The sequence below is a fragment of the Ips typographus genome, linkage group LG11 (genome assembly GCF_016097725.1).
Source record: "Ips typographus isolate SLU linkage group LG11, UJ_Ityp_2.0, whole genome shotgun sequence".
Classification (NCBI taxonomy): domain Eukaryota; kingdom Metazoa; phylum Arthropoda; class Insecta; order Coleoptera; family Curculionidae; genus Ips; species Ips typographus.
In genome coordinates, this window is record NC_138432.1 from 988847 (window position 1) to 1013088 (window position 24242).

At 32.0% G+C, this 24242-nt stretch overlaps 2 long non-coding RNA genes across 2 annotated transcripts; one reads left to right on the top strand and one right to left on the bottom strand.

Annotated features, from left to right (window-relative positions):
• Nucleotides 1–2770: 2770 nt before the first annotated feature.
• On the bottom strand, nucleotides 2771–19516 carry LOC145735655 (uncharacterized). The gene is made up of 3 exons (XR_014179723.1): nucleotides 19334–19516; nucleotides 19049–19244; nucleotides 2771–2861 (listed from the first exon to the last, which is right to left on the bottom strand). It is a non-coding gene; the product is annotated as an uncharacterized LOC145735655 (long non-coding RNA).
• Nucleotides 19517–20292: 776 nt separating this feature from the next.
• Nucleotides 20293–23330, top strand: LOC145735656 (uncharacterized). Its single transcript, XR_014179724.1, has 2 exons — nucleotides 20293–20458; nucleotides 20544–23330. It is a non-coding gene; the product is annotated as an uncharacterized LOC145735656 (long non-coding RNA).
• The last annotated feature ends 912 nt before the right edge of the window (nucleotides 23331–24242 follow it).

Consider the following 24242-nt stretch of genomic DNA (forward strand, 5'->3'; position numbering starts at 1 on the left):
TTTTTTCGGGCTGTCTAATTTAATTTTCTTATCTTAAATAAAACGTTCAAAGTTATTACTCTGTTGCTAATTACAACCCAACATTATTCACCTTTCAAATCAGCAAGTTTGGTTGCCGGACCCTGTACTATACATATTTTAGGACCTCCTGGATCAGGGAAATCTTATTTTATAGATTGTTTAATTCATAATTTTTTTAACTTTAGTCAAATTGGAAACTTTAATAAGTATACTTCATTTCCATTACATGATTGTGTAAATAGACGAATTTGACTATTTAATGAACCAAATATTAAGCCAGGGGCATTAAAAACATTAAAATTATTGTTAGGTGGTGATTCGTGTCCAGCAAAAATTAAGTAAAGGGTGTCCAGAAATATTTTCATTTTTGGATCTGTCCTATGGCGCAATACGCATGTTTCGGAGAAAGGAGATAGTTGGCAAACGTTTGGCAACATTGTTAAGTTTTAGTTGCAATGGAGCGTTTTACGGGACCGCAACGTGCTTTTGTGTTCGTGCGTTTTATAAAAACAATGATTCTTATGCCCTTGTGCGTCGTTTGTACAGGAATCATTTTGTCATAGCAAGAATGAGAGATGTCCCAAGTGAAAATTTGATTAAATATTGTATAAGAAAGTTCGAGAACAGTGGAAACACGATGAATAGTAAACCGCTTGGACGCCCAAGGTCAGCGAGATCGAACGAAAACATTGAACGTGTACGCCAATTCGTTAACGAGGATCCCCGGCAATCATTAAGATTGGTGCAGCGTCTTTAATTTTGCATAAGTCGACTGTTCATCGCATTATTCGCAATATGCATTTCCATCCATACAAGATTGTTATCACACAAGAATTAAAACCGCAGGATCCCGCTAATCGATCAGAGTTCTGTAGAATAATGAGAGAGGACTTCAACGGTTGCAACAACATATGGTTTTCTGATGAATCCAATTTTCACATTAACGGACATGTTAACAAACAGAACTGCCGATATTGGGCCGAGCAGAACTCGCAAAATCTTTATGAGACGCCATTACACTCGCCTAAAGTTATTGTCTGGGCTGCTATGTCAAGGCAAGGAATCATTGGTCCGTATTTTTTTAAGGATGGTCAAGCTCAAACTGTTACATCTGAGCGCTACTGCCACATGATTAAGACTTTTTTAAGTCCTGCAATTCAGAACCATGGTGGCTACAATAGAAACACGTTTTTCCAACAAGATGGAGCGACTTCTCATGTCACGAATGCTTCCTTGGATGCTCTTGATCAGTTATTCCCAGGGAGGATCATCAGTCGCAGAGGAGACATTAACTGGCCACCAAGAAGTCCCGATTTGACACCAGCAGATTTCTTTTTATGGGGACACCTCAAGTGTAAGGTATACACCCAACCGCCACAGGATTTGAGAGAATTGAAGCAAAAAATACCAGATGAAATTAACGCTGTTCCTCGTGCAATGCTTCAGAGAGTGATCGAAAACTTCGGTTCGAGATTACGAGAGTGTGAAAACATGAACGGTGCTCATTTATCCAATACTCTTTTCCATAAATAAAATTTAATATTGAGGCTTTCCTTTGGTAATAAATTTATTTAGAAAAACAATTTTTAGTATTTTTTTTATTGCATAAAATAAGCAAATGTTTTTGAAACACCCTTTATAAGAATGATATTCTAGACACGCCCTAAATAATCTGCCTCTGAAGAAAAAAAAGGTTTTTTTAAAAAACATAGTTTTGGGATCATTTGGGTTAATTAACTTGTCCGAGAAAACCCATTCATCCTGGCAAGTTTTAAAAGAATACTATTGGACATTCATTATTTGAAACTTCTAAGTAACATTGTATATTAGGTTATTAGGTGTAACAACAAACTGGTTCTGTCACCTTTGGATTCAACAGCACGCTACAACAAGGAATGTGTATTATTTTCCAATTGATGGAATAGTTTAATGAAAACCAGGTGGAGAGCTTGAACAATTTTGTCTGCTCGAAAAAGGCATATGCGTCTTTCATAAACGATGATATTTCTGCCGCAGACAAGTGGTGCACTTTGTCAAAAATGTGGAAGATCTAACTTTGAAACAAATAGTTCAGATAGTGATATCAGTTCCTTGTAGCAATGCTTATGGGAAAGATTTTCAACTTAATGAACCAGCAAAATTTAATACAAAATACTATTGTAAATGTTGACATAATATGCAATTAGTTAAGTTTTAGAGTACGTTCTTTAATAAAGTTTTAATTTGGATTTATAAATGTTTTGTGTGTTTTTAATTATCTTGCATAAAAAAGCGATTGAAAAAATCACCTAAGTACCTATTAACCTCTCGACAAATTTTCGTTTACTGTGTTTTTGCTCTCCTATTTTCCAAGAGACGATTTTCTTTTATAAAAAAGGTGGCAATCGTATTTATTCCTCGAATGATTTTGCTGCAGAATGTCAATCAGTTGAAAAGTAAATCGTACGTTTGATAGATATAAATGGCTGATTGCTGGTCTATGTTCACTCCCAATGTCAACTTCTGCACAGTTACTCAGTTCGCCATGCGTAGATTGACATTAAAAAGAATGACACTTTTCCTAATACTTCGCCATTTATTCAGACATTAAATGAAAATTCTTGAGCCAAATATTGTGAAGATGTCGAATCAATAAATTACGTAACAGTAGTAATACGTTTTCATTAATGTGGAACTAAATATATGTTCTCGGTAATTGCTCAATGCTGCATATGGCAGAACAATAAAGCAAATAAAACTACCCACAACCCCCGCCTCCATCTTCAATTTATTAATAAAAAAATAGGAATTCCACTCTTCACCTGGACGACTAGTTTTGCTTCTCACCACCGGGACAATATCTGGAACAAAAAATATATTAATTTTAGTATGTATTTGAAACCAATTTCTAAGCTTGCAAAACAAACACTTGCTTCTGCGATTTTTAAAAGGTGATTATTTTATAAATAAAAAATATCTGTATAAAAATCTGCGTTTGACAGTCCTACGCCTAACTCACAACGTACCATAAAAATGGTAAGATTTTATTTTTGTTTATTAATCCCAATCCTCTGATGCGTTTCGCCGTACTACGGCTCATCAGGCCATAGAGGCTTGGTAACCAAAGAACAAAACCCATGCAATATTTGGTTCCATCTGTACTCAAGTCTATGAGTTGGAACGTATTAATAGCGTCCCAAAAAAAAACAAAACTTTACTATACCACATCATATCAGTTCCTAGATTCCGTTAAAGCGTCAGTTCAACAATGGAATTTTTAATAGTGACAAAAAAATTCGCGGTTTTAAATCATAAAGTGTTTCCATTAAAAAAAATCAAATGTTTGTACCATAGTTCAAAAACCGACGACGCTAGAAATTTACTACGTCACTGGATTCTACAGAAAATGTCTTTAAAAATCCGTTTTAACTTCTTCAAAAAGTTTAAATTATATCTGAGATACCTCAAAAGTGATATTTTTCCCTAACAAAAAAATGTTATGAGAATTCTGCTGTAGCCATGTGTAATTTCAAACAAAAGTAGCAAACTGTCGCAAAAAACACAACTTTATATCTATGAAAATAAGAAATTTTGTTAATTGTAATTTTTGTTTAAAATGCAGGATAAAAATTTTATGGTTTTGAAACAATTATTTTAAAAAAGAGTAATAAATCTCCCGAAATCAAATATAAGATATATTACAAAATACTTTTAGTTACTTTCAAATTATAATACACCAAACAACATGAACGATGGAATCATTACCACAGTATAGCAAGAGTACAATAAATACACTCGGGTCGACATTTTTTTCTTAAGTCTGGTTTTTATTCCCTCGTTTTTAAAGAAGTATAATGAAAAATATCGTTCATAATTCGTCCAAAAATAGGTTTTCCGTGTTTGCATGTCTTCCGGTGTTCGGCTTTGCCTCACACCTGAATTGGTTATACGCGAACGGAAAAACCTTTACTTTTGTACTAATAAATATACTATTACCGCACTACAGCGGAAAAGTGCTACTTCCGCTTTGAAAAATCGTACGGCAAAGTACACTTTTCCACACGATCGTAGGAAACATTATTTTAATCATCCAACTGAACATTGCCTTAACCCCTATAATAATTCAACAACAGCCGACCAAAAATTGTAAAGTGTGCATTAAGCAAAGTACTTTTTGAATATACTATTACCGCACCTTAACAAAAAAGGTGGTACCTACAAATAAGCGTAACAACCAACAAACATTTTCAAAAACTTTTAATTCCGACTTTGTTTAAAAAATTATTACACAGGGTGTTACGAATTCGATGCATTAGCATTGCTATCTCAGAAACTATAGTTGATAGAGATAGATGGAGGCAAAGATGCGCATTTTATTGCTAAATAATTATGGTGCAAAGACATACTTAAAAACAACTAATTATTACTAAAGACCTTAAAAAACCTATTATACAGCTGCTTAAATTTGGATAAACAAATCTGAATTATTTTTTCTTCAAAACCGCTGCAGATATTTTTATAAATCTTTGAAGGTAACTGTCAACAATACGAGTAAAGCACGTTTCGCAATAAAAAGAGAGATGCCGTTGTATGTACTGAAGTCATGACGTTTATGTACCGCTATGCAATTATATGAAACGTAGGGTTGAGCAATTGCTAGCAATTTATTTTTCATTATTCTACTCCGAATACTATCTTTTTCTCGAATTAATTATAGAGAAAATGTTACTTTGCCGGGAAAACGCCGGAAATGCTTATTTTTAAGGCGCTGTAAAACTCAATACAAAAAAATTTCAAAAGCTACGCAACTTCAACAACGAAACGTAAATTCGGTATTGTGATGGTGGCTTAAGGACATAGTGAGGTCGCTGGATGGAATCAGACCAATGTACTCAAATCTGAAGTAGCATTAGCTTTAAAAACGATGCAGCTTCAAAAAACTAAAACTCACTTTAGTATTTCGTAAAAAATGAGATCGAACAAATGCTCCCCGTTCTGGACGTAAAGCGAAGAAGCTTTTTTAAGAGAAATTCGGATCACCTGGGTGTCCAAATTTATCTTGAAAAGAATTTCGACCATAGGAAACAGCAGTTCAAAACTCTGACCCTTACAGCGTTTGCCTTTAGACTATTTTTAACTAGCCTTTGTTTATCGATCTTTACGTTAGGTCTGTATTATATTGCACGATAGAAATAAATCAAATTTATTACACTTGAACGGAAACATTAAAAAATGTGGATTCATATTACCTACTGAGCGAAAAATAAAAAATGTGGAATGAGCGGTTAAAATGCAAATGCAATAGCTAAACTAGGCACCGGAGTATAACCGGATGCTGGGTTGTAAAATATGCGAAATAGCGAGGATCGAACAGGTCGTCACGAGTGGTCGGCTAAGGAGACTAAGTCTGGAAGCTTCTCATTGGTGGAACCAGTGTTGGCATGAAGTTATATCCTAGAGAGGGGATAATTTCAGTCAGTCCTGCTTTGCCAAGCAGAACTCGGAAAATGGCGCTACAGTGACACGCCCTCTCTCCAAGATTCTATCTTCATTAGAAGTGTAAGTATTACTATTGTACTTTATTTTTGTGTATTGATCTTACACCTATTTAATTATGATTTTATTGGAAGTTAGTAACGTTTTTATAATATTAGTAAACCGCTTATTTATTAGTTAGTAAGTTATGAGTTGTTTAGGTTAAGGAACTTATTTAATAAAATTTAATGATGGTAACTATGTGTTTTATTTCACACTGAAACGAGATACCAGGCAGTAAACTTGCATTCAATTCAACACGTCACGTTAGTCGTGGCAATATAATACCTTTAAACGTATTAAACCTATTTCATTAAAAAATATATTTTTTACCTACTGAAAATTTATAATTGTCACTCGCAACGTTACGGAAATGGCCCGCCTCACTTAATATACTAATTAAGCAAATCCTCTAGTTTAGACACCTTTTATTGTCCGTATGTCAAGGTGCTAGAAATTAAATGGCGATTATGTAGAAAAGTTAACAAAGGTCTAATAAAAAATTATCTTAAAAAAAATTGATTTATAGGGCAATTTTTGTATGTCAAAACGGCCCTTGCTTAGTAGTTGCCTGAAATAATCATGTAAGTAACCAGACAATAGTGTGGTTTAAACTTCAGATCATGCAAACATTACTTTACACTTCAACTCATTAAAGAGGAAAACGGTGTTCCATATCTATGCAATGTTATTGTCATGTTGGTGTAAATTTGGTTGGCAATACAATCACCTCTGTTATGACATGCAACTAAAGTATAATAATCAGACTATACCTCATTATTACTATTACTTTAAACATGTCTTTAGACAACAGTACATACATGGTGTTTTCTAACAATTGCAAAAATCTTAATCATCGATTATACACCAAGAAATAATGCCAGTTTGCTATACAGGTAATTCAAATTCGACCCTCACCATTGGGAGAAAGTTTAAATTGGGGCAAAGTTGCGTCATTTAAAGCTCAACCAAATGCAGTAGTAACATTTTGATTTTTCGAGTACTTCCGAAGATATTTAAAAAAACTGAAATTTTATTTTTTAATTTTATTTATTTCTAACCTTATTTGAAGAGATATTCCAAAACTAAAAGCATCTTTTCATTGCCACTTTTTCCTAGCCATTCGATGATAGATTCATATTTGCCGGCCGACGTTTTTTGGCAGCCATCATCACTTTCTTTTTTCTTATGGGGGCCATATTGGATTCTTAACCCACCAAATAGTACGTTTTATGCTGATTTTAGTGATGTATAATCAGTTATGATTTGCTTCATAAATAACAAAACAATTGAATAAAAACTAATTTTACCTTTGTTGGCTTTGAGGTTATGAGAGGTATTATGAAGATTACTTGGTAGTACTTGTCACACGCAATTGGCCTGAACATACTTAGACACAATGAGGAAAAATGAGGCAATATTATTTTAAGCTTCAACACAAATTTGGAACTAAGTTAACAATATGAGAGCAAACCAACTGTAATCAGTAAGCCAACAGCACCACATAACTTTATTTAGTTAAAACTTAACCAAACATAGCTTGATTTGATGTTTTTCAAAATCCCATATTAAATTATTTAAACTTGCACAACATTACAAAAAAAGCAATTTGGCAAAAAAATGGAGTTCCTAAAATGATGATCTTTCTCTTGGAAACATATATGACCGGTTTAAGTTAGAGATAATGCTAACAAATCTCTTCTGATTAACCTAAATTCTGCAGCAATCCTTGTATAATAATAACATTTTGTGCGCCGGTTTCTTTTCTAGATACATTTTTAACTTGACTTGCTCTAATAATCGTCCGAATTATCGTGTTTGACAAGTACTGTCAAATAATGACATTTCATAAACCGTCTCATTAACTCAAAGCCGACTAAAGTAGAATTAGTTTTTATTGAATTTTATTTTGTCATTTGTGAAGCAAATCATAAGTCATTATACATCACTAAAATCAGAATAAAACGTACTATTGGGTGGGCTAAAAATCCAATATGGTGCCCATAAAAAAAAAGAAAATTGATGATGACTGCCAAAAAACGAAACGTCGTGTGGCAAATTGGAATCTATCATCGAATAGCTGGGGAAAATGACAAAGAAAAGATGCTTTAGATTTTGGATATCTCTTCAAATAAGGTTAGAAATAAATAAAAACAAAAAATCTAATTTACAGATTTTTTCGGATATCTTCGGAAGCACTCGGAAAATCGAAATTTTTAAAACGGTATTTGGTTGAGCTTTAAATTGCGCAACTTTACCCAAATTTAAACTTTCTCGTATCTCTTATGGTTCTGAGATCCCAATGGTGAGGGTCGAATTTGAATTATCCTGTATAGATCATATTTCAAAAATGCTTTGTTAAAGAAATACAGGGTGTTTGGAAGAAAATCATTTATTTCTTCAGTATCGGTAACTGTTTTCAAGCAGATTTAATTTTTATTTTCAGAAAAAACATCTCAATTTCATAATGCACATGATAGAGAAATTGGTATGGTTTTTCTGACAAATTTGTAAAATTGTAAATTTGTTATTTTCTCAAAACTGTGACAGATACAGAAAAAACTAAAGAAGCAAAAAAGTTTCTAAATTAACAGAAATATTTCATAAAAAAATCATTGTGGCACCATTAAAAAGTTTGTGGAAGGAGAAAGGAGGTCTTAAACCCCAAACAATACACAGAACTAACACTCAAGTATTTCATTAATTTCATAACAAAGCATTTTTGAATATGGTTTGTACAGTTACAAATTTGATGCAAAACATTGCTATCTCAGAAACTATAGTTGATAGAGCTTTAGTTGAATGAAGGCAAAGTTGCGCATTTTAATGCTAAATAATTTGGTTAAAAAAAATTTTCATTACTTCCGGAGAAATCCGACAAAAGCGAAAGTCAAATTTCTATTTTATTTTTTTACTACTTTATTATTGATTATTTTGGAAAATCAATGGCACCTTCTGGAGGCACTTTTTTAGGCTCTTTAAGAAAATAGTTAGTTTTCAGCTCAGACGTTTCGATTTTTAGATACCATCATCAACTTAAATTTTTCAATACGAACCTGAACTTTTTATTTCGTTTTTTAGTAGATACAGACCTCTTGAAACTAATGATGTGCCACACTTGTCAAAAAATTATATCTGCTGTACTTAAGTACCTATTTTTTTTTAAATATGCCTTTGGAATTCATATGTTGTCATAATGAGTAGATAATTTAGTTTGACATGATTTAAGAATTAGGTTTTGCTCTAACACTAAAAATAAAGTTTAAGCTGTTTCATCGAAACTCAACCTCGAAATCAAACACGTGAGTGTCTGAAAAATACATAATTAACCAAAAACATATTTTTTTAAATTAATGAATTGAAAAGTACTATAAGAAACTCTCTTTTTTTCAAAGGAGCAATGAAACTAATTTTGAATTATATCAAAGTAAATTATTTACTCATTATGACAACATATCAATTTCAATTGCTTAATTTATTAAAATACTTAATACTTAAGTACCAAGTACGTAATACATTAGATATATTTTTTTGACGTGATATAAGTTTCGGAAGGTAGCTACTAAAAAACAAAATAAAAAGTTTAGGTCCGTATTTGAAAAATTAAATTAAAATAAATTAATTTAATTAAAATAAGTTGATGATGGTATCTAAAAAACGAAACGTCGGAGCTGAAAACTAAAACTATTTTCTTGAGGAGCATTAAAAAGTTACTCCAGAAGGTGCCATTGATTTCCCAAACTTTTTCGGTTTTTGTCGGATATCTCCCAAAGTAATGAAAATTTTTTAAATTTTTTCACCAAATATTTAGCAATAAAATGCGCAACTTTGCCTCAATTTAACTAAAGCTCTATCAACTATAGTTTCTGAGATAACAATGCTAATGCATCGAATTTGTAACACCCTGTATAATACATATTAATTCAATGTTGAGCAATTCGGTTTACTAAAGTGTATAATGATGATTATTGTGTTAAATGTAAAACAATAATGAAAACAGCAATACTGTAAAATTTTAATGTTAAGGTGAATTTATGCAGGACATTAAAATAGAATTAAGATAAACTAATTTAGTACTAAGAAACATCAACATGTGTAATTGCAACATGCATTTATGCAACTGAATTTTCTATTAAGTTAGTTAAGTTAAATTAAGAAGTTGGTCAACTTTTAACTTTCTTAACTTAATATTACTTATTATTATTATTTGCTTATAGCACATAGCCTGAATAGGATTTGGACAAATGACAAATGTCAATTACATCTTATCTTGATTAATGTTTTCTTCCTTTGTCAGATTTTCCGACAAAGGGCTCTGTGAGCCTAATGTCTGTTTCCCCCACACTTCCAAGACAAATTTAAGTATGTACCGGTTGACCCAATAAGACTGTTTCTCGGCCATATCTCGGGAGCCGTTCGTCGTAGGACTTTGGTGTAAAAAAAATTATTGGGCCATGAAGAATCGCTGGAAAATATTTCTAGTTCTAAAAATAACCACCAGAGTGCGTAACTGCCATCTTAAATTTTAAAATCGCATTTTCTCTAAATTTCCCATAATAAACTAAAAAGTTTTTTTCATATTTTGAAAGAGAACCAGTTTAACTACAGTGTGACCCATTTAGAATGGAAACACCCCTATACAATTTTAGGTTATTAACCGATTTCAATGATTTTTTTTTTTTTAAATAATTAGGAATGAAATGTCTATTACGGGAGAAAATTTTAAATATTTATTTCAGTTTTCAGGTCATATTACGATACTTTTTCTTGATAGAAAATGGAGAATTTTTATTAGCGATTTTTTTATTAAAAAAATTACTACGCCACTGGATCTATAGTGCTTTCAAATAGCTGTGACCAAAATTGATTTTATTTTTTGATTTTTTTTTGATTTTTTTTTTTTTTTTTTAGAAATTAATCAATTAATGAGTAATAATAAACAAGTAAATAGTAACACCATTTCTATGGCAACAGTTGATGCAGGGTGTTCTTTTCTGACCATTAGCTTAGAGGATTTTTGAATTTTAATTTGTCATAACTTTGTTATTAATGAATGGATTTTCATGAAATTTTGGTCACAGCTATTTGAAAGCACTATACAGGGTAATTCAAATTCGACCCTCACCATTGGGATCTCGGAAACTATAAGAGATACGAGAAAGTTTAAATTGGGGCAAAGTTGCGCAATGTAAAGCTCAACCAAATGCAGTTTTAAAAATTTCGATTTTCCGAGTACTTCCGAAGATATCCGAAAAAACTGAAAATTTGATTTTTTGTTTTTATTTATTTTTAATCTTATTTGAAGAGATATTCCAAAACTAAAAGCACCTTTTCATTGCCACTTTTTCTCAGCTATTCGATGATGGATTCAAATTTGCCACACGACGTTTCGTTTTTTGGCAGCCATCATCAACTTTCTTTTTTCTTATGGGCGCCATATTGGATTTTTAGCCCACCAAATAGTACGTTTTATTCTGATTTTAGTGATGTATAATAATTTATGATTTGCTTCATGAATAACAAAATAATTCAATAAAAACTATTTTTACTTTAGTTATTGGCTTTGAGTTAATGGGCCGTTTTATAAAATGTCATTATTTGACAGTACTTGTCAAACACGATAATTCGGACGATCATTAGAGCTTTTAGAGATTTTACCTTAGTTAGCTTTGTTAATGAGACGTTTTATGAAGATTACTTCGTAGTACTTGTCACACGCAATTGGCCTGAACATACTTAGTCACAAAGGTGTACACGTGACTTGACTTAAACCGGTTTATTCACTCGAAGAGCTTAGGCCACTCGCTACGCTTGTGGACCTAGTTGTTCTTTTCGTGAATAAAAAATGGTTTAAGTCACTTGCTGTATAAATAACTATTAAATCACACTGAATGACATTCGCCTATTTACAGATGTAAACAAACAAGCATCAATGTTACATCTACGGGGCGCGGTGCAAATTTAATAGAACTGTAATTTTAGTTTTTTTTTTTTAATATAAGAAGTCGAAATTTAATAAAATACTGTATAAGACACGTGACTTAAACCGGTTTATTCACTCGAATAAATATGAATGAATAAAAAATGGTTTGTCACTTACTGTATAAATAACTATAAACTTGCAAAAAATGAAGTTCTTAAAATGATGATCTTTCTCTTGGAAACATAAATAAGCCTTTTAAGTTAGAGATAATGCTAACAAATCTCTTTTTCTGATTAACCTAAATAGTTCAGCAATGCTTGTATAATAATAACATTTTCTGCGGGGGTTTCTTTTCTAGATACATTTTTAACTATGATTGACGCTCTAATGATCATCCGAATTATCGTGTTTGACAAGTACTGTTAAATAATGCCATTTTTTAAAACGGCCCATTAACTCAAAGCCAATAACTAAAGTAAAAATAGTTTTTATTGAATTATTTTGTTATTTATGAAGCAAATCATAAGTTATTATACATCACTAAAATCAGAATAAAACGTACTATTTGGTGGGCTAAAAATCCAATATGGCGCCCATAAGAAAAAAGAAGTTGATGATGACTGACAGAAAACGAAACGTCGTGTGGCAAATTTGTATCCATCATCGAATAGCTAGGAAAAAGTGGCAATGGAAAGATGCTTTTAGTTTTGGGATATCTCTTCAAATAAGGTTAGAAATAAATAAAAACCAAAAATCAAATTTTCAGTTTTTTTTGGATATCTTCGGAAGTACTCGGAAAATCAAAAATTTTAAAACAGCATTGGTTGAGCTTTAAATTGCGCAACTTTGCCCCAATTTAAACTTTCTCGTATCTCTTATGGTTTCTGAGATCCCAATGGTGAGGGTCGAATTTGAATTACCCTGTAGATCCAGTGGCGTAGTAATTTTTTCAATAAAAAAATCGCTAATAAAAATTCTCCATTTTCTATCAAGAAAAAGTATCGTAATATGACCTGAAAACTGAAATAAATATTTAAAATTTTCTCCCGTAATAGACATTTCATTCATAATTATTAAAAAAAAAAAATCATTGAAATCGATTAATAACCTAAAATTTTATAGGGGTGTTTCCATTCTAAATGGGTCACACTGTATAATTTTCGTTAAATAAAATTTTCAGTTATTTCAAAAACAAAGATGGTGTGGGGTGTTCAATTGATTTTGCAATAACCTGCTTTAACTTTTTAACGGTTTGACCGATTTTAACAAATCTCGTATCGTTGAAAACAGCATCCTTTGGGCAATAAGAATCAACCAAAATATAGTTATTTTAGTTGAACCTTTCTCTCAATGGGGGCATCAAATTTGACAAAAAATCTTTGTTAATGGTTCCAAATATGTGTAATTTGGTTATAGTATATTTATTTGGGTTTTTAGGCTTCTTTGCTAAACTAAAGGTAAGTAAGAATTTCAAGAGTAATATTAAAGTGACTTAATAAGTTCAGGATGCGTTTAGTCCCTTTGGAGCAACATGAATGTTCTGATGATATATATTTTTTTAAATAATGCCTAAATGAATTATATTTAAACTCACAATTGCCTCTTTAACATCTTATTCATTTTGTAGCTAAATATTTAATAGTTTTAGAACATTTACCGCGCGATCCTTGGCCTTCAAAGATCCATTAATCTAATTTTTCCAATATTTGAGGTTAGGATCGAGATTTTGAAAAACGGTTTTCCCTAGCCTATTTGGATGTTATTTGGCTACTTTTTCATAAAGAAAAAGTCATATCATTTCATTTGACTTTTCTGATTTTTTTTTAGTATTTGGGTCATGGTGTCATAACTAGCCCCCTGGCGGAGAAAGGTTCAACTAAAATAACTATACAGGGTGTCCCACGACGAAAGACCTCGATTGATATTGGAAAAAGTATAAATAGGAGAGTTTTGAAAATTTGGTAGAATACTGATGTGGGCATGCCCAATCCAACTAAAATATTTTCAAGATGGTTGCACTTCCGCTTATACCGGAAGTCGATCACAACTTTCTTATTTTAAATAGAACACCCTATATATTATTACATATTTGGATTCCTCACAAAATTCTGACCAACTTTTGTATAGAATGCCCTATGCCTATCTCTAGCCGTTTTCGAAATATTTGATGTTTTTCCAAAAAAGTGACAGTTGCAACGCTCAACATATTTTTGTACTATGTTAAAACCGTATTTCATTTTGCAATGAAACTTTGGGTTATTGTAAATAAAGGATCGTTTTATTAAACTGAGGGTGCGTAATGACTCATTTGTATACAGGGTCGTCCAAAAAAAATCATAAAGTTGCCACTAAAAAAAATGAAAAATCTCAAGTTTTTTAAATAGAAACCCACATTTTTTATGACGGAATCATTTTGAGCATTAAAAATTACTATAAGTTTCAATTTACTTGCCTATACCTAAATCCAACTCATTTCGTTTTATTTGAGAATAAACATTTTTTTATTAGGCTGCATGGTTGGGATTAGCTGGTACTCTAGTTAGCCATGCTTTTGACACACGGTGATATTGGAGAACTGCAAAGCATGTTATGTTGAGCGTTGCAACTGTCACTTTTTTGGAAAAACATCAAATATTTCGAAAACGGCTAGAGATAGGAATAGGGCATTGTACACAAAAGTTGGTTAGAAATTGCAATTTCTACATTTGTATTATTAAGGATTGGTTTTGTTTTAATAGCTTTTATCTTCACAGATCCCGTATTCTTAAAATTTTCAATTATTTGCTTGACAGCTTTTCGTGATGGCTTTGGTTTTTCTGGATAACGAGCGGCAAATACCTCACATGTTCTACTCACAACTTTATCACATTCTCCGTAAATAATAAACAGATTTAAGTAATCTTGGTTTGAATAACGTAACCGCGACGGCATATTTGCAGTTGTCAAAACACCCAAAACTAGTGTTATTAACATGCCCTGCAGGTCTCCAATATCACCGTGTGTCAAAAGCATGGCCAACTAGAGTACCAGCTAATTCCAACCATGCAGCCGAGCATGCAGCCTAATAAAAAAATGTTTATTCTCAAATAAAACGAAATGGGTTGGATTTAGGTATAGGCAAGTAAATTGAAACTTATAGTAATTTTTAATGCTCAAAATGATTCCGTCATAAAAAATGTGGGTTTCCATTTAAAAAACTTGAGATTTTTCATTTTCTTTAGTGGCAAGTTTATGATTTTTTTTGACGACCCTGTATACAAATGAGTCGTTACGCACCCTCAGTTTAATAAAACGATCCTTTATTTACAATAACCCAAAGTTTCATTGCAAAATGAAATACGGTTTTAACATAGTACAAAAATATGTTGAGCGTTGCAACTGTCACTTTTTTGGAAAAACATCAAATATTTCGAAAACGGCTAGAGATAGGCATAGGGCATTCTATACAAAAGTTGGTCAGAATTTTGTGAGGAATCCAAATATGTAATAATATATAGGGTGTTCTATTTAAAATAAAAAAGTTGTGATCGACTTCCGGTATAAGCGGAAGTGCAACCATCTTGAAAATATTTTAGTTGGATTGGGCATGCCCACATCAGTATCCTACCAAATTTTCAAAACTCTCCTATTTATACTTTTTCCAATATCAATCGAGGTCTTTCGTCGTGGGACACCCTGTATTTTGGTTGATTCTTATTGCCCAAAGAATGCTCTTTTCGACGATACCAAATTTGTTAAAATCGGTCAAACCGTTAAAAAGTTAAAGCAGGTTATTGCAAAAACAATTAAACACCCCACACCATCTTTGTTTTTGAAATAACTGAACATTTTATTTAACCAAAATTATAGAGAAACTGGTTCTCTTTCAAAATATGAAAAAACTTTTTAGTTTATTATGAGAAATTTAGAGAAAATGCGATTTTAAAATTGAAATGGCAGTTATGCTGTCTGGTGGTTATTTTTAGATTTTGAAAATATTTTCCAGCGATTCTTCATGGCCGATTTACCCAATAATTTTTTTTAAACCAAAGTTATACAACGAACGGTTCCCGAGATATGGTCGAGAAACAGTCTCATTGGGTCACCCGGTACAACTAGCTAAGTTCAAGTTTGAATGTGACAGATCCGATGCAAAACAACTATGCAACAACAGTCTAAAGTAAACTTATCTAAGATGTCCTTATAATCTACTTAGCCAAAGTTGGGGAAACTGACATAAGTGAATTGAGCAAATAACAAAACACAAAACAAAAACTGTAATCAAACAATTAAGCACAAGGTAAAAAAAAACCTGTGAAAACAAATTAGTACATCAAAAGTTGTTTATACCAATGTACAGGGTGATTGATTGAATTTTGACCACCCCCTTAACTTCCTTAATTTTGATTTTAGCAAAAAACGTTAAATACAAAACTAGTAGATATTTAGGTCTACTTTATTCTTAGATGAACAGTTAATATACAGGGTGTCCCAAATTTGCGTAACGAAGTAAACTTATGTTTTTTTTAAATACAATGATCAACTTTTTATCCGATATTTAAATTCTGCGTCAAATAGGCCTTACTGATGTAAAATGTCTGTATCGATATTCAACTGTTTCCGCAGCAGTGTCCTTGATTGATTGAATTCTGACCACCCCCTTAACGTCCTTATTTTTGATTTTAGTAAAAAAACATGTTGTATCAATTTAGATGTAGATATTTAAGTCTACTTTATTCTTAGATAAACAGTTATTATACAGGGTGTCCCAAATTTGAGTAACTAAATAAACCCTTAATCACATAGTCGAGGCAACATTGTTAAAGTAACAGATGCTGCTTCGGAAACAGTTGAATATCGATACAGACATTTTACATCAGTTAGGCCTAGAATTTGACGTAAACTTCAAATATCAGATAAAAAGTTGGTCATTGTATTTAAAAAAAAAAAAAAAAGTTTGGTTCGTTACTCAAATTTGGGACACCCTGTATAATAACTGGTTCTCTAAGAATAAAGTAGACCTAAATATCTACTAGTTTTGTATTTAACGTTTTTTGCTGAAATCAAAAATAAGGAAGTTAAGGAGGAGGTCAAAATTGAATCAATCAAGGATGCTGCTGTGGAAACAGTTGAATATCGATACACACATTTTACATCAGTTAGGCCTAGAATTTGACGTAGAATTCAAATAGCATATAAAAAGTTGGTCACTGTATTTAAAAAAACATAAGTTTGGTTTGTTACTCAAATTTGGGACACCCTGTATAATAACTATTTATCTAAGAATAAAGTAGACCTAAATATCTACTAGTTTTGCATTTAACGTTTTTTGCTAAAATCAAAATTATGAAAGTTAAGGGGGTGGTCAAAATTGAATCAATCACCCTGCACCTATCAATCAACTCCCAAATGATATGATTACAAGATAATATAAAGCTCATCAAACAAAAAATTATGATGAGATCTTAGACAGTAAGGAGGACACCTTTGTTAGAAATTGTTCTGAACAAATACAGGAAGCAATTTATTTTAATAATGTAAGTACAAAAAACCCAATTTGACAATGCCGATAAACAAAATAACTTGGTGAGGCACATCCTTACAGGGTGTTACAAATTTGAGGCATTAGCGTTGCTATCTCAGAAACTATAGTTGATAGAGCTTTGATTAAATGGAGGCAAAGTTGCGCATTTTATTGCTAAATAATTTGGTAAAAAAAAATCAAAACATTTTCATTACTTCCGGAGATATCCGACCAAAACCGAATAAGTCAAATTTCTATTTTTTTTTACCACTTTATTAGCGATTATTTTGTAAAATCAATAGCACCTTGTGGAGGCACTTTTTTATGCTCTTCAAGAAAACAGCTTTCGTTTTCAGCTCCGACGTTTTGTTTTTTAGATACCATCATCAACTTCAATGTTTCAAATACCGACCTAAACTTTTTATTTCGTTTTTTAGTTTTTAGTAGCTACAGACCTTCTGAAACCAATGATGTGTCACACTTGTCAAAAAAGTATATCTAGTGTATTATGTACATACTTGGTACTTAAAGTTTTTTAAATAAATTAAGCAATTGAAATTGATATGTTGTCATAATAAGTAGATAATTTAGTTTGATATAATTTAATAATTAGGTTCATTGCTGGTTGGTTTTTTGGTGAATTATTTATTTTTCAAATACTCACATGTTTGAATTTGAGGTTGAATTTTGATGAAACAGCTTAAACTTTATTTTTAGTGTTAAAAAGAGCAAAACCTAAATCTTAAATCATATCAATCTAAATTATCTACTCATTATGACAACATATGAATTACAAATGGATTAAAAAAAAAAAAACAAGTACCTAAGTACACTAGGTATAATTTTTTGACAAGTGTGGCACATCATTAGTTTTGGGAGGTAAGTAAGTGTAGCTCCTAAAAAATGAAATAAAAAGTTCAGGTCCGTATTTGAAGAAATGAAGTTGTTGATGGTATCTAAAAAACGAAACGTCGGAGCTGAAAACTAAAGCTGTTTTCTTGAAGAGCATAAAAAAGTGTCTCCAGAAGGTGCCATTGATTTTCCAAAATAATCAATAATAAAGTAGTAAAAAAATAAAATAGAAATTTTACTTTTGTGGTTTTTATCAGATATCTCCCGAAGTAATGACAATTTTTTGGCGCAACTTTGCCTCCATTTTACCAAAGCTTTCGCAACTATAGTTTCTGAGATACCAATGCTAACGCCTTAAATTTGTAACACCCTGTATATTTTGGGTCTGGTGCGACATAGGTGCAACCATATTTTTGTTTTTTTTTTTTTTTTGATGAAATTAGTGTCATATTGTTTATTTAACTTAGTTCTACCCAAAAACAGGTGGTTGGAGCTGTTTGTTGGGAAAAGAATAGTAAAAAAATGCCTTTGAAAGTGGTCAGGTTACACCAAGTACATGAAGGGTTTAATAGTTAAATAACTTGAAAATTTGTAAATTAAATAAGTATTTTTAGTTTTTACATGCAAAGTGACACTTTACTATCTATAATTACAGTTGACAATGTTAACCTTAGTGTCAGATTAGTACAAGGGGCAATGTTTATTTTTTGTAAATGTATTGAAAAAGATGCATGGTAACCTAGTGCTAACCATAGTGGCCGATTCATATATGTAGCAATAATTATTAAGATCTGAAAAAGAGAAAAAATATGGAAACTTCCATTTTAAGAAATTAAAAATCAATTTTTAGAATGACTTTACTAATTTTGAACAGAAAAACAGTTCTGTTTGACAACATTGCTAGGGTTGTTAGGCACCAAACAAAATGTTCAACAATCAGGCGGGTGGTGCTGGTACCGATCAAAAACAAGTCATTTATGTTTAGTATGGAGAATGCCATAGGCGTTTTTCCTGTGTGAAAGTGATTCATCCACCCTTATTTTGGTAAAAGTAAGTTAAATAAACAATCTGACATGGATTTCATCAAAAAAGAACTAAAAATAAGATGGCATCTAAATTGCACTGAAAATTGAATGTAACTACAAACCTTACTTTCATTTAGTATAATTCTAATTTGCTTTAATTTAACGTCTGCATAAAACCACCTTTAATTTAAGTAAAATCAGTTAACTCACCTTAAAACTTACTTTTTTATCCACCATTGTAATGTAGTTGCAAAAATTGCACATGATTTGGCTCTTCAACTTTATTGATATGTTGCACTTCTTGGTGGGTAATATGGGCCTCAAATAGGACAATTTCTTCAAAGAAGTTGTGCTTTCTCATCCAGATGAAAAATGGGGAAGTATTCAGCATATAGGGGATAAGATTCTGTAAGATTTGTTAAATTTGTAGTAATGCAGCCATGTTGGTTACACAGGTTATGTATCAATTTGCCACTGTAATCAGTGTTATCTTACCTGGGCAAGCAGCCGTTGTATCCATTGTGCTTATGCATATCAAAAACTCTACATTTCCTTGATTTTAGTGTATAATCTTCGTCAATTATTAGATAGTTGTAATATAAATTAAAATAAACTACAATTATTTTAAGCTGCATGCTGCATGCATGGCAATTTTTTTCATGACAACACGACAAAAAGCTAGCAATGCATAGTGACAAGCTGACAGCTGACAAGTTGGAAGTTTAAGGCGTATTTTGACGGACTACTAACCTGAGTTTTAAGTTGTAGTAGCATAGGGCGTCTTTTTATATCAGAATGAGTTAAAATGAGACAGGCATTGTAAACACTCCAGTAAACACTGACGCCAAGCCAAAACACGCCTTTAGTTGACATCGTAAATCGCAACACAACAGAAATGACAGATCGAAGATATTCAGCCGAGTTTGGGATAAAGCGATACGCTGCATGACGTCACAGTGGGTGCTCGGGTGTACAATATGCAATTAAAACCCAGGTGGAAGGTTGAAGGGGAGCCAGAGGGAACAGCCGTTGTCCATGGTTTGGGTCTTGTTAACTTTAGGTATCCACGAATTTCGAGTTGTTTCTTTTTTTTTAACATGTAGATTATGGCTTATACACGTATGGTAAATCCAAAACCGACCATAGGAAAACCGTGTAACGGACAGAGAAACATAGATAAATGCATGTGCAGGAAAAATATCAAGTAGGCCAAAATTTGAGCGCGCTGTTGCCAAACGCCTAAGTATCTAATACCGTCGACAAAACCAATTTTGTTGTTGGATTGTTCCTAATTTATTTCCATTCATTTGGATAATCTGTCTTCGGTCAGCGAGCTGTATTTAGTCCGATTTCTGTCTATTTGTTTAACAATTTGAATGAAATTATTTATTTTTCATTTAGCATATTTTTTTCTATATTTCATCTGTCATCTGCGATTAAAATCTAACCTCAATTGTCAAATTAAAAGTAAACAAGAAATCATTTACAGTGACAGGCATATTAATACCAGAATGTACTCCTATTAGTCCTATTATTGTAAGATTTTAGGAAAACATGAACAAATAACACTATTTACACAATAGTAAGAGTTCCTCTAGTTGGTGGCCTTCTCAATTTAAGGTAGGAAACTCCCCCCAGAAAATTCATCAGTGAGAGAATAGCAAGAGACTCCTCTAGTGTAGTGTTATTAATAAGTTATTTTTAGGTAGTAAAGCCGATTTGCTAGCTTAGCCATACAACATCGCAACTTTTATTGAGTCTAGAGTCCAGTTACCAACAAAGCCACATTTAAGGAACCAGCTAACAAATGAGGTGTACAGTATTCTGTTGTTATTAGCAAAGTTACTTAGTTGAATGACAATGATATAATAAGGTGTGAAACATCTAAAAGCTTCAGTTCACTAGACAATATACAAGCCATCTGATCCAGTGTTCAGGTTGTGTTCAATCAATTTGCCAAAAGATATAATACTTAGATCAGTGCTCCATTTTAATTAAATTGTAAACAATTTTATGGTTCCTGAGCAATTTTTGTGTGACAAGCAAGTTCATCCCCCAACTTGGTTGCTGTAAAATGAAGTGTAAAGTTGGCTAATGACTGTGCTTTTTAATTTACAGTTGTAGTTTCAGATCATGCACACAGGGTTGTAACACAGAATTCATTCTCCCACTATCTGTACTGCTAAGGAATGCAACCAACAATGTACAGGGTGATTGATTGAATTTTGACCACCCCCTTAACTTCCATAATTTTGATTTTAGCAAAAAACGTTAATTACAAAACTAGTAGATATTTAGGTCTACTTTATTCTTAGATAAACAGTTATTATACAGGGTGTCCTAAATTTTAGTAACGAACCAAACTTATGTTTTTTTAAACACAATGACCAACTTTTTATCCGATATTTGCATTCTACGTCAAATAGGCGTTACTGATGTAAAATTTCTGTATCGATATTCAACTGTTTCCGCAGCATCTGTTACTTTAACAATGTTTCCTCAACTATGTGATTAAGAGTTAATTTAGTTACTCAAATTTGGGGCAGCCTGTATAATAACTGTTTATCTAAGAGTAAAAGTAGACCCAAATATCTATAACTGTTGCTACAACTAGTTTTTTTACTAAAATCAAAAATACGGAAGTTAAGGGGGTGGTTAAAATTCAATCAATCAAGGACGCTGCTGCGGAAACATTTGAATATCGATACAGACATTTTACATCAATTAGGCTTAAAATTTGACATTGAATTAAAATATCGATTAAAAAGTTGGTCATTGTATTTAAAAAAATCATGTTTGGTTTGCTACTTAAATTTGGGACACCCTGTATAATATCTCTTTATCTAAGAGTAAAGTAGACCTAAATATCTACTAGTTTTGTATTTAACGTTTTTTGCTAAAATCAAAATTAAAGAAGTTAAGAGGGTGGTCAAAATTCAATCAATCAAGGACGCTGCTGCGGGAACAGTTGAATATCGATACAGACATTTTACATCAATTAGGCCTAGAATATGACGTAGAATTCAAATATCGGATAAAAAGTTGGTCATTCTATTTAAAAAAACATAAGTTTGGTTTGTTACTCAAATTTGGGACACCCTGTAGAATAACTGTTTATCTAAAAATAAAGTAGACCTAAATATCTTCTAGTTGATGATTCACCCTGTACAGGGTGATTGATTGAATTTTGACCACCCCCTTAACTTCCATAATTTTGATTTTAGCAAAAAACGTTAAATACAAAACTAGTAGATATTTAGGTCTACTTTATTCTTAGATGAACAGTTAATATACAGGGTGTCCCAAATTTGAGTAACGAACCAAACTTATGTTTTTTTTAAATACAATGACCAACTTTTTATGTGATATTTGAATTCTACGTCAAATTCTAGACCTAACTGATGTAAAATGTCTGTATCGATATTCAACTGTTTCCGAAGCAGCATCTGTTACTTTAACAATGTTGACTCGACTATGTGATTAAGGGTTAATTTAGTTACTCAAATTTGGGACACCCTGTATAATAACTGCTTATCTAAGAATAAAGTAGATCTAAATGTCTACTAGTTTTGTATTTAACGTTTTTTGCTAAAATCAAATTTAAGGAAGTTAAGGGGGTGGTCAAAATTCAATCAATCACCCTGTACTTAATAATTATTATATCAAATCTATGATTATATCAGTTCATAAAATAATGTAATATGGTTATTTGTAAGTATAATAGTGTGTTTCATCATAGGAAATACAATAACAAAAAGTTTTCTATCAACATATCTATCTGCCACTGTACCCAAAGTGAAGGTGCAGACGCTCATAAAAAGGCCTGCTTCTTAGCATATGCCAAGAATCATTGTACCCTTCAGCTGTTCACATTTCCTAGCAATAGGCATGCCTGCTTTAAGTAGACACTATGTACTTTATGGCTTGCTCATAAGCAACCGAACTTCAGATGTGGCAAAAGCATGCCCCCCTTCACCTATGCTCCAGATAGTAGGTATACTAAAAAATCTAAATACGTATTGCTATTTTATGAGCATGATATTTGTAGCAAACCATGTCCACACATGCTGCTCCACACAAGTAGCAATTGGTCAGTAATAATGTATGTATGTAATACTAATGACATGCTTTTGTGTTTTTATTGAACATGTTTGTCTGCACTGAGAATATTTTTGACCTTCTAATGAATGGAAACATACACTTCTATTTTGTTTAAAAACATGCTGTTTAGTATAACTAAAGGAACTTGTGTTGACAATCTACAGTATAATGTAAAACCCACCATGTTTATAACATACAAGAGGAGAATCAAAGGGCAGTTTTATAAAAATAAATGTTACTTAATATTTTTCTTAATTTCCTTCTATTGATGTTACTGATGTAAGAAAGTTATGGAATGCTACTAAATATTTAATTTAACATTATTGAACTGTCTTTAAGTAAAAATCTGTTCTTTTAAATAGTATGTATGTAAATAAATGTATTAAAATTGTTTGTAAAAGTGTGGGTTTTATTAAAAAAGCCACAAAATTTAAAATTTTATTTTGTAGCAGGATTCTCTCAAAATTTCAAAAATCTAGACTAGGCTAGTTTGGTACAATTAATTGAATTATTAATACATTATCATTTAGACCACTTATCTTAATAGTATTCTATTAGTTCTTTAGTACGCAAACTCGAAATCATAGTCATTATAAAACAATTACGGATAATCAAAAATTCTGAACGCAGCCTGTCAAAAGTATTCGGCCCAACTCAAAAATCAACGCGGGATTATTTTCAAATGACATGTCGTTTATCCTTTGTTTTTCAAATAAACATTTTGTATTTGCAAATTGAAGTTTTCTTGTTCTGTTTTATTACGTCCTTATACTACCACCTACTACCTATTACACTATTATTATACATATTACATTACTGAATATTTATTAGTTAGATTAGTGAAATAAATTACCTAATTAACGGTTTGCGCCCCAGATAAAGGTAAGGCTTAAAATGCTTTTAAAATTACATTTTTGGCAACATTTTTTGTTTTCAAGATGTTTTCCGTCGAAGAACGAGTACAAATTATTAAATGGTACTATTCTGGTTGTGCAGTGGAGGAAATTATCGGAAGATTCATATTTATGTTTGAAAATCGACCTGTGCCAGCGAGTACGACAATTAAAGATATGGTCCATAGATTTGAACATACTGGGTGTACGCAAAACTGTACCAAATGTAGAGATCACGATTTTCCGCAGCCTCCCGAAGGTATCCGTCATCCTCGAAATGAAAATCAAGAGCAGCGCGAAACGGCAGTTTGCAGTTTGGCAGAAGTCAACTTCCCATGTAATAGTACTCCTATTGCTGTGGAGCTTGTCATTGCACCAACTACTGTGCGAAATATTTTAAAACGGAACAA